Source organism: Rhinopithecus roxellana, chromosome 11 (assembly GCF_007565055.1).
Source record: "Rhinopithecus roxellana isolate Shanxi Qingling chromosome 11, ASM756505v1, whole genome shotgun sequence".
Lineage (NCBI taxonomy): Eukaryota > Metazoa > Chordata > Mammalia > Primates > Cercopithecidae > Rhinopithecus > Rhinopithecus roxellana.
Genome location: NC_044559.1, coordinates 78,696,333 through 78,707,859, shown reverse-complemented (window position 1 = coordinate 78,707,859; position 11,527 = coordinate 78,696,333). Strand labels below are relative to the sequence as shown.

At 38.4% G+C, this 11,527-nt stretch overlaps 1 pseudogene; it reads right to left on the bottom strand.

The window, feature by feature from the left end:
* Nucleotides 1-5,580: 5,580 nt before the first annotated feature.
* The window catches only part of LOC115900313, a 113,107-nt pseudogene continuing 107,160 nt past the window's right edge, over nucleotides 5,581-11,527 (bottom strand).

Here is an 11,527-nt window from a genome sequence, read left to right as displayed (position 1 = left end):
TTTTGTTTGAATAACAAATTCCCCCCCTTTACCCATTCCCCATTTGCACTGAGAATGCTCTCTGTTGGCACTTGCAGCTGCAGCATTTACCCTGAGATAACACACCAGGTTTTGGTATAAGAAATTCTTTTACCACCTTTTAAACATTACTCTGCTGAACTCTTACATCCTATTCAAGAAGGATAATCTCGAGCACATGGTCAGTCATGCAAACTTCAGAGTGATGTTGATAGAAAGAATGCTGGAAAAGCATCACAAGCAAGGGCAGCAACCTCTTCAAGGCCCTCCATGCTGTAATGATGTCATACCACTTTGCCTGTCTAGATGACATTTCCCCAAAAGCATACCACCAACATCAGGGAAACAGAATTGGCTGGTTGCTGCATCATTTGCTGCTGACACAATGACAAGGATGGCAAGAAGATTCAGAGAGAAATGCAGTATATTTTTGTGGAATGTGATGTTCCACTTTGTGTTGTTCTATGTTTTCAAATTTACCACACAAAAAAACCATTAAATACTGATCTTTACATATACTTTTGTTACATTAGGAGTAGAGACAAGTTCTGTTTGGAAACAACTCCAAGAAAAGTTTTTATATTTTATTTTCACATTCAAAACCTTTGCTTCAGCCTCAAAGAGTGTGTTTATGTAAAATTAGATAAATGCTGGCGGTGAGCTGCACTTTTTTTTGTCTAATGGGAAAAGATTTAAGAAGGTGTGTATTACATATGCTGTTTAGGGTCCTTTGGCTTTGGTTCTGGGTGCTTTCAGTGGCAAAGTGTTTGTAAAAGTTCCTTGGTTATAAATAGCCTTTGTATAATGGCTTTCTCAAATGTTGGTTGAAATAGTGCTGTGTGTGGTATGTGAGCAGGCTCATTTCCTCCTCTGGGGCTAGAGTGTGGAGTTCTCAGAAAGTATATATTGTTCCCCAGTGCTGTGCATTGTGTCAGCAGATTTTCTATTGTGTTATACATTTCAACCTCCAAGACCACTGGTGGTACTCACAGGTAAGAGCTGGCTAAGGTTAATGTAGATGTGTATATACTTGATCCTTGTTTACTGGTAAAAGCTCTGTGTTACCTCAGGCAATGGGCTGATTAGTGGCATGCACACTAATTTGTCTGAGCTCCCAGATTAGCCCTCAAATGGAGGACCAAGACTGGTGGGGTAGATGAGACAGGCCTGCCTACAGGTGTCCTAGTGTCAAGAACAAGCATCAGCTTTGAAAGCAGGTCTAGTGGGCCATAGCCAGGCATCTGGAGGTTTGCTAACTCATGTTGTCAGGAAATCCTGGCTGCCCCAAGTTTTCTGCATGGGTGGGGTGGCCTAAACTTCTAATTTAGAATAGTGAGTGCTTCAAGTGCCTGGAGATATTTCTGGCCATCAAGCAGAGAGGCCATGGCTGCACCAATATCTCTTCACCTGAAGGGAAGGGTACTTCAGGATCCTTATCCAGGGAAGCAGGTGTACCAAATGCCTGGAAATATGCCTGAGGAGGTAGCAGAAAAACTGCTGCTGCCAAAAGGTCTTTGCAGGGGATAAGAGGGGCAAGTCAAGCTCCTAATCCCGGAGAGTATGTGCCCCTCAAACTGTGTGTGAGATGACTAGGGAATGAGCACAGAAATCACCACAACAAGGTCTTTGCATGGGAAGGTAAGGGCTGTTCAAACTCCTAATCATTGAGAATGGGTTTGCAGAATGCCTGCAGTTATGTCTGGGTGTGCAGCAGAGGAAGTGCTACTGCACTAAGGTTTTCGTGTGGGAAGAAGTGGTGACTCAAGCTCCTATTCCAGTGAGCAGGTACACCCAAAGCTTGGTGTTATGTGTGGGTATGGAGCAAACAGTGTGCCTCTGCACCAAGGTCTCTGCATGGGAAGGGAGGGGAAGCTCAGGCCGCTAATCCATCTGAGTGGGTGCTCCAAATGCTTGGAAAAATGACCAGGAATGGAGTGGAGGGCACACCTACCACCTTGCCAAGATCTTAGTAAGGAAAGGGTAACTTGGCTCAGGCTCCCAATACCGGTAAGCAGGAGTGTGGTTTGCCTGTCTCCTGTTTCTCAGAACTGGTGGGACACTCTGTCATGACTGAACAAGGGAGCAGAATGGGGCATCCAGCAGTGACACAGGCAGACCAGTTCCAGGTCACAAAGCTGTCCCAGACTGCAAGTTGGGATGCCCAAGAGAAACCTTGATTTCAGCAACTCTCCTCCCACTCCAGTCCAGCGATGGGAGAGAGCTCAATTCCAGTGCTTACTGTTGGGGTGCTCACCACACTCACCGCTCGATTTTGACTGTGGGTGCCCTTTCCCTGCTCCAGAGCAAGTGCTTCTGTCTCTGTCCTGAGACTAAAATGCCTGCAGTGACTACTGCTGCCAGGTCACCAATGACTGACTTTGCAGGAGCGCAGATTAAAAATGGCAACGTCTTCTCAGTTCTGGGTCTGGGAAACACCTGCAGATTTTCCTGGTGTCTTTCCCTTTCATCACCTTCCAGCCTCCCTCCAAGTAAGTTCCAGCGTTTGGGGCCTGGATCTCTAGCGGAAAGGAGATTCAGAGAGGGAGACTCTCTGGCCCTCTCACATACTGGAGGCTTCACCCGTTTTGATAAGCTGAACACCATCATGGGGCCTGCATTCCCACCTCCTTCAACTGGGATCTGAAGTGTGTTTCACTATTTCAGCGAATTCCCACATTTTTTCTTGAATTAACACTCACAGAATTGATCTTTATACACTATTTTGCTATTTCCAAGTGGCTGAGGCATGTTAAAGCCTCTAATCTGCCATCTTGGCAAAAAAAAACACACACTTTTTTTTAAAAAAGAAACAAAATGATAGTTTCATTTATTTGTGAATTTATATCAATGGAATCATCCTGTAGTAGTTATTTACTGTCAAGTACTTTCATTTAATGTGTCGTGACATTCAATCCAGTTGTTGCAGACAGCGATAGTTGTTATCTGTTTCTTAGTGTTTCACTTTATGAGCATTTTACAATTGTTTTATGGTACTGCTTCAAACATTTGCGTTGCTTCCACTGTGAGGCTATTTTGAATAGTGCTGCTATGTACATTCCAATACGTCTTTTTGCTATCACAAGGTATTGCTGCATTTCTGTTCAGTACATACCTACAACTGCAATTGCTAGATATGCATGTATTTACTTTAAGTAAATTCCACCAAAGGATTATCCAAATGGTTGAACAATTTTACTAATTTTTCTATGAGACTGTGATTGCTTCACTGTCTTGTCAACAGACAACATGATCTGTCCTTTTTTCATTTGAACTATTCTAATGAATTATATAATTATATCTCATTGAAGTTTTAATTTGTATTTCCATAAAGCTTAATGACGCTGAGCAATTCAAGTTTGCATTGTCAACAGTGATTCTTCATTTGTGAAAGCCTAGTTTATTTTGCATAGATAAGCACACAGTTGGCTTTATTTGTTTTTAAAACAATCACAGGTATATAGAAGAACTGCTTGTTCTTATAAATAACTGTTTTACATGGAACCTTTCAAAAGAAATACTGACCTGATTCCAGATAGGTGAAGCATTTTAGTATGTATTTACTCAAAACAATGTGCTTCTCTTATATAACTATAGCAAAACCATCAGGATCAGAAAAATCAATGTGAATGCATTGGAACTTTCTAATTCTTGTTCCTGTTGGTGTTTTACCAAAAGTCCTAAAATATATGCTTTTTGTCCCTCTCATAATTTAGTTCAGAATCCAGAATCACATGCCACAACTAGCTGTCACATCTCTTTCATCAACTTCGGTGTGGAGCAGTTCTTAGTCATTACGTGACTTCCAAGACATTGCCACTCTTTGAGAGTATAGGCTAAATATTTATAAAATGTCCCTCAATTTAGTCCTGTCTAATGTTTTTTAATGATTAAATTGAGCAGATGAATCTCTGCCAGGAATATCACAGAGGATACTTTTCATTTTTGAGTGATAGACAATTTCAATGTGTTTCATTAGAATGATGTCATTTGACTACTAGGTTCAGATAGTGTGTGGCTGTCTTCTCCATTGTAACTATGTTCTTCTCAACTATGTAACTTAGATGTATTCTGTGGGTAGATTCTTTGAAATTTTATAATTATTGTAAACTCAAAATAAATCCCAAGCCTGCTTGGACAAGGAAACCCCAGCAAAATCCTTAAAAACTGTATTCCCGGCCATGAGAGGATGGGAGATCAGACATGTCTCTTTAGACCCCCTCCCTTTTGTGGTTGACACAAAACAACTCATCAACATTAGTGTTAAAATAGAGACCATGAGACTGATGGGGTGGACTCTTTGTAGCAATAAGATACCAACTTATAAATAGGACCTAAGGTCATGGCAGGCAAGAGTTAGGTCATTCACTCCCATGCTTAAAGAATAAACTGTGTTCTAACTGGCTCAAGATTTTAATTTTTCTCTAGCAACTATACAAGCACTGGACTCCACCAGATGCCCACCTCTACCCACTGTTCCACAAACCATTGCTACAGCTTTCGTTGGACAAGAGACTGATTTCAGTAACCTTATTCCGATAAGAAGACCACTGAACCTGCTGTACTGGTTCTGACTGTTTACAGAGGCTTTGTGCTTGAGTGCCCTCATGTCCCTGCTCAATTTTTTCGCCTGTGGGATTAAAGATGAATGGGTCAGTGAAGTAGAAATGGAGATTAAGTATCTAAATTCATGCCTCTGTTTTGGTATTATTGTGAATACTAAATAAAAATTTGAATATCTTTTCGCTTTATGTTTTCAACTTAGAGTCAAGTATGAATATATACTTTCATATTGCTAATCATATGTTCTGGGTTTTATTCTTCTCTCTCCAAACAAGAACAAAATCCTTGGAAAGTCTCAACAGATTACATTATTTTTCTAATTTCTATTTCTTGTTTTACACTTAACATAAATGCACCGGTAAATTGATTCTGTAGCCCAGAAGTAATTAGCCTCATTTTATCTGCAAATAATACACAACTGAACTGATTCTCTCAATATTTCCCTGAAGGTTGTTTCTTCCCTTGGACAGACTTTTTGTGTTATAAAGACAAACCTTCAGTAACTCTAGATGGCAAACATCCAGAGACCTTCCTCACCCTCTTCTCCTTTGTCACTCTCTCTGCTTATTATTATGAGGACAAGCCTGGCCTCCTGGCACTCGCTTTTATTTCTTGCATTATGCACAAAAGAAGGAAAGCCTGAGAACTGAACCAGCAATTAATAACACTTTTTATTTAGCACATTCACAAAAGAAATGGATCTAAATTATCATTCATTAATCACTTTTCTCTGTTTTACAGTGATAACATACTAAAAAGTCAGCCTCAGAAAAGTATTAGCATATGTGACAGTCAATACAAGTGTTACAGAGTATGAATAATTACAGATATATTTGTGCAGTGACCTGAACAACTCTCCTTAATGGAGGTTGGATGCTCACAGGATATTGAGTGCATGGGAAGATGTGATGAGAGATCAGAGAAGACATAACAGTGGGAATGTCATTCATAAAAAAGAGTTTCAGGTGATAGCCGATCGGCAGCCAGATGGGCTAGCATTCTTCAGACAGGAATGAAGCAGATCTGGTACGAGGGTGGCAGAGAAATAATCCCTCTGGTAGCTGAAGTAGTATTGAGGTTCTTTAAATCAGCAACAGATTTCAGGTTAAAGTTCTGTAAAATTGTGGTTAGAAATAAAAATAGCTCCATGCGGGCAAGCCCCTCTCCTGCACAAATTCGTTTTCCTGAAGATAACAAAGAGAGAAAGTAGTTACTCCTTGTGTTTAACTGTGACTGTGACAGTATGTTTGTGACTTGCACAAACAGAATATGCAGTAAATAACTGATTAATGATTGGGTAGATGAATGAACATGTGGATGAATGGATGGATGAAATGATGGATGGATTAATGGATGGTAGGACAAACAAATGTACAAAAAGAGACACATTTGCTATCTATCTAACATCTAATCTCAATAGGTACCCTTCATTCAGGAAACATTCATTGATGATCAGCGCCATAACAGTCACTTCATTATTTATTTCCACATTAAAACAACTCTGTTGCCATTTTGAGTTTCCATCTGTCATTATAGAAATACATCCACATTCTTGTTTCCTGTTCCAAGCCTGATATTCCATGATCTTTCCTTCCACTTTTCACATAATCTGTTCTCAACTCTAGTCATACACACTCTTCATCAATCTTGAACACACCAAGAAGTTTCAAGTTTCACATCCTGTTGTTCATTTTGGCTAAGATACATCTTTATTGGGCTACATTCAGGACATAGGTTCAATTTCATTTCATCTTCACACTCTTTACAATTCCCTCAAGTAATAAAATCCTATGCTCTCTGGTTTTCCTCAACATCATACTCATGTTTTCATTAAAGCATGGATCACCAGGAATCATAATTCTGTATTTATTTATCTATTGTGCTAAAATGTGAATTATTGAAGGAAGGTCTCTGTCTTTGTCATCTTGCTATCTACAGTGCCAAATATAAAGCAGACGTAAAAGATCAAAGAGTAAAGGAAGGAGATTCCATGGCCAGAGATTTAGCACACAAAGCACAGGTGTGAAAATCAAGTATCCAGGATACATGATCATGATTGGAGGAAGACAGGGTGCTATGGAATCACTGCAAAGTAACCTCCTCCCTTGCCAATGTTTCTGGAACCCCATAACTTTTTGGTAAAGGTTCTGACATCCTTGATCTAAAACAAATGTCCTGCTCTGTCATTCATTATCTCCTTCAAAATGCCCAGCCTTCCCTTAAATTTTATCACCTCCTTTGAAGCACATCAAACGTCCTCTGAGTTTCTTACTCCATTTTATGCCTCACTGTGTTGTATGAGAGAGCAAGAAGCATGCAGATTCCCCCTTTAGCCCCTACCCAGGGGCCTGTGCATTCCTCTCTCACTGTCCTGGTCTGACTAAATTACAACGACCTGTTTACTCTTCTTCCCTAACTCAGGAGTGAGCCTCTGTTCTCATTGAAAGTTGTGCCCTTGGAGCTCAGCCTGGGAGGTGACAGACACCATGTAGAAGACACTCAATGCAGTTGTGAACTCAGATACATTCGCCAAGGCAGGTAAGGACAGATCAGATGAATTTTACTTTCCAGGAGGAGCTCTTGGGTGCCTTAGTGATGTATCTAGTGGCAGAGTTCAGTCAACCTAGATGTTAGTTTTCTCAATTGGGAACAATAGGATTAACTCCTGGAAGCCCCACTATCTGGCCCAACAATGAGGGTATATTGTGAGGGTGGAGCGCATGGGTATTAAGAGTGGTGCTCTTGATCATGGACAAATAGCAATTCTACCAGCCGCAGAGGGGTGCCATGTAAATTTCAACTGATTCCAAAAAGTTCTCTCTTTCCTTCAAATGCAAATGGAAACGAGATTCTATTACTTGCTGAGAAAGGCATGAAGTAGTCACTTTTCTTCAAGTTGCCATTCTTGTCCAGAAAGTGGCCAGGGTCAAAGATCTTTGGATTAGGGAATTCTTTGTCATCGTGCAGCACAGAAGTGAGTAATGTCATTATGATTGTGCCCTGGAAGTAAAAAAACCAGATAATCTGATTTATAAAGAAGTCCAGAAGTGAGAAGAAGTAGTGGACATCACGTAGCCCCATATCATTGATCTATAGGTGAGGGAACTAAGGTCCAGCCAGACTCAGTAATTTACATGGATGAGCTAAAGGCCAGTAGTGGAAGCTTGCTAAAGAACTTTCCAATCACATTGGAAATCTTACATCTTGTATACTTGTGTGCAACCCTCTGAATGTGTTCTCTAGATCATCAAGTTTGGATGCCCTTGTCTGTCCCCATCACTTCAAATTTCACACATCTTGTATTTAGATTATGTAGATTATGGTTTAAAATGGAAGTCTCTGTTGACACTTGAAATGTCCAGAGTATCTGTTCATAGAACTTTTGTAAATAAACATGTAATCTATTTTAATATGATGCCATCTGGGATGATAACCACACGTGCAATAACCAGTAGAAGCTATTGAGTGTTTATTATTGCCATGCTACGGATTAATTTTAGCTTAAAAAACTGAAAAGATGATGAAATTAGAAAGATTATCACTTTGCTACAATTCAAGTCAGGATCATCAGGTCAGGTAAGGATCATCAATTAAAGCTAGAACCATTGGGTGTGTGATTCTGGAAGCAGGAGTTTCACAAAGTCTTAATGTACTCCCATAGACTTTTACTAGTTGCGTAGAAAAAGTAGAACCCCTACAACGGTAAGATCTTGAGGATACCACCATATTATGTGAGGAACTTAGCATGACCAATAATGACATATGTGACATTTTATGCTCCCACCTCATCAATGTGATTCAGTGGGATATTCAGTGGAATTCAGCACCTATGTAGTTTTCTTGCCAAAATTGTAGCTGGAATCTGCCTTTAGAAAACAGTCACACAAAACTAGCCTGAGGAACATTTTAAATGACTGCTGGTCTCAAAAGGTCAACTGATTAAAAAGAAACAAACAAGGAAAGGAACTTTCCTTGATTACAGGAAGTGAAAAGGTCAACATAAGTGAATTATATGCTTGTTCCTTGCCTGGAAAGTAAACTGCAGAAGAAAAAAGCCATAAAAATATTCTAGAAAAATTGGGAAATTTTAAATTTAGGCTGTATTATTATTGGAACAATAGCTACTGAGCGTGAATACTCTATTATGACGTATAAGAAAAATCTTTGTTTGGGGGCATACATACTGCAGTATAGAGGTGTAGATAAACCCTTGTATTGAGAAAGAGAAACCTCTTCTGATTGTGTGCTTTGGTAAAAACAGTGTGGATTGAAGTCCTAATCCTTGTAAAAAAATCAGTGATAATTAGGGAAAGCCCCATTGCATCTTGATAAGTTATCAATTCTGTCTTTTCTGGAGGATAACATTAGTAATTGAAACCTTATCAGTCTCATTGTTTTCCTTCATGAAAATATAACTTTTATTATTTTTAATTGAATAATAAGTGGAATAGTGTAGTTAATAGCATAGCAACTAAAACATCTGGATGAATACACAAACCATATGATAGACAGCATTGTAAAGCTGCAAAGACCAAAATTGGCCTCAGATTACAAAGACAATTGACCCCAGTGATGGGAGAACTTCAGAGGGGTGAGCTCATACCTACAGTCAATTTTTAACTGTGTTCATGTCATATTCAATTCTGAATCGGGACAGGAGGTGTTGTCATTATAACTGCCTACGAGAAGTGAATGAATCCATTCTGGAAAAAGACAAACGTTCTCCGAAATTCTGCATTTTTTCATATATAATATCTGGTACTGAGCCATAGGGTTTAGGCATTTGAAAGACACAACTAAGCAGTCACAAGAAGAAAAGTGGAAGGAAGGGAAAGCAATAAAAACAGACCCACATTAGGGAACATTTCTCACCTAGTTTTATGCAGCCAGCATTATCTTGTTATCAAAACTCTGAAAAGAAAATGTTGAGGAAGAAAAATTGCAGACCAAAATATCTTATGAATATAAATACGGAAGTCCTGAACAATAAGTAACAGAGCAAATCCAGCTGTTTGTGTATATTTCGTATATTTAGTGAGGGATGTGAGGCCAGTGTATACAATCATATAAATAGATGCAGAGAAACAATTTGATAAAATTGCACACACATTCATGACAAAAATTTATATAAAAATAAGAGAAGAGGAAAAACTTCCCTAATCTGATAAAGAATATCCATTAAAATCTTAAAGATTTCTGATAAAGAATATCTGCTAAAATACTTAAAGCATCATTTTCAGTAGTGAAATATTAATATTCTTATACTCTACCCCCCAGCAGATCAGAAATGAAATAAGGATGCCCTCTATCACCAATTCTATTCAATGCTATCCTGGAAATCCTAGCCAGTGCAGTAATGCAATAAAGACAAATTGAAGACAAAGATCATTGGAAAATAAGAAATAAAATACATATTAACCCAGATAGCAAAATAATGTACATGGAAATTCCAAGTATATCTACAGATAAATTATTAGCAATGATCGGTAAATTTAGGAAAGTTGTTAGATATAAGGTCATCAAAATAGTATAATTGAACACAATTACATATACCAATTACAAAGAAATAAAAAAGCATTAAAATTTTATAACAACAAAATATTAATTATCTAGGAAAAACCTAATAAAAGAGTTGTAAGCCACTGCACTGAAAAGAAAACATTACTGAGAAAATAGAATAAAGCTCAATAAGTTGGGAGCATAACCATATTCATGAATTTAAAAATTTAATGCATGAACATGTTAAGTCTTTCCATATTGAACTACACAATGAATGTCACTTTGATAAAAATCTCAGAAGAGTGTTTTGGGGAATTGACACACTGATGTTTTCAACAATTATTTGAAAGTATAAACACCTAAGAGTAGCCTATTAAGGAGACCTAGCTTTATCAATCTTTATAGCCCCAAACAAAATAGCAGAAAGTCCATCAAGCTGCCACATGTATAAGTTTTGCACTTCTCTCATCTTCTGTTGTTAGAGGATTGGAACCAAACTAGCACCTTGGAAATTTCAGAAGCACAGAAATATAGTGTGAGAGAAACAGGCTTACCTTGGGGAAAGGTAGTTTCTGAACTTAATATCAGTGGTCACTGCATGGGGCACACCGATGGGGACAAGGTCAATGTATCTCTGGATCTCATGTACTACAGCATCCGTGTAAGACATGTGGCTCCTATCCTGCATGCAGGGGCTCCTGTGTCTGCCAATTACATGAACAATCTCTTCCTGCACTTTAGCTGACAAGACACAAGAAGGAACTGATGGAAACGGAGATATATGGAACATTTGTCATAGCAATTCATGACCACATTAAACATGATGTAAAAATCCCAGCAATATTACAAACATGAGTTACACGTGCAGAAGTACAACCAGCCATATAAAAAGGATTACTGTAATATAGATACATACCATTCTCCTACAAACTAGTCATTACAGTGCACAAGTTCATTTCTATAAATTAGCATATATGACAACTAATACAAATTTAAGTAATAAATATTTAAAAAGCAAAACATAATAAGAAATTAGAGTGCTTGCAAACAGAAAAACAGGAATCAAATATTATATGTATTATCGAAATAATATATGGGGTATAATGTTAAATTGTAATGGTTTTGTAAATATATTTGTGTGTGCGGTGGTGGGGCGGGGGCAGTGATGCAATTAGCACTGGTACTGTCTTCATTTTTCCACTTCCCAATTGTGGTCACTTTGAGCATGCTAGCAGCTTCTTCTGAAATTTATATTTACATTTCTAAATAACCACTATTTCTTTCTATTTTTTACTTAACAATTTTTAGACAATATTTAATGATTTTCTGGTACGTGAGATGAGAATTTTTATCTCCATCTCTATTCCATGTATAGACACACGCCCACAAAGTCGTATGTGTACACACAGACACATACACACATCTACACACACACAATTCTCCTCCTTCT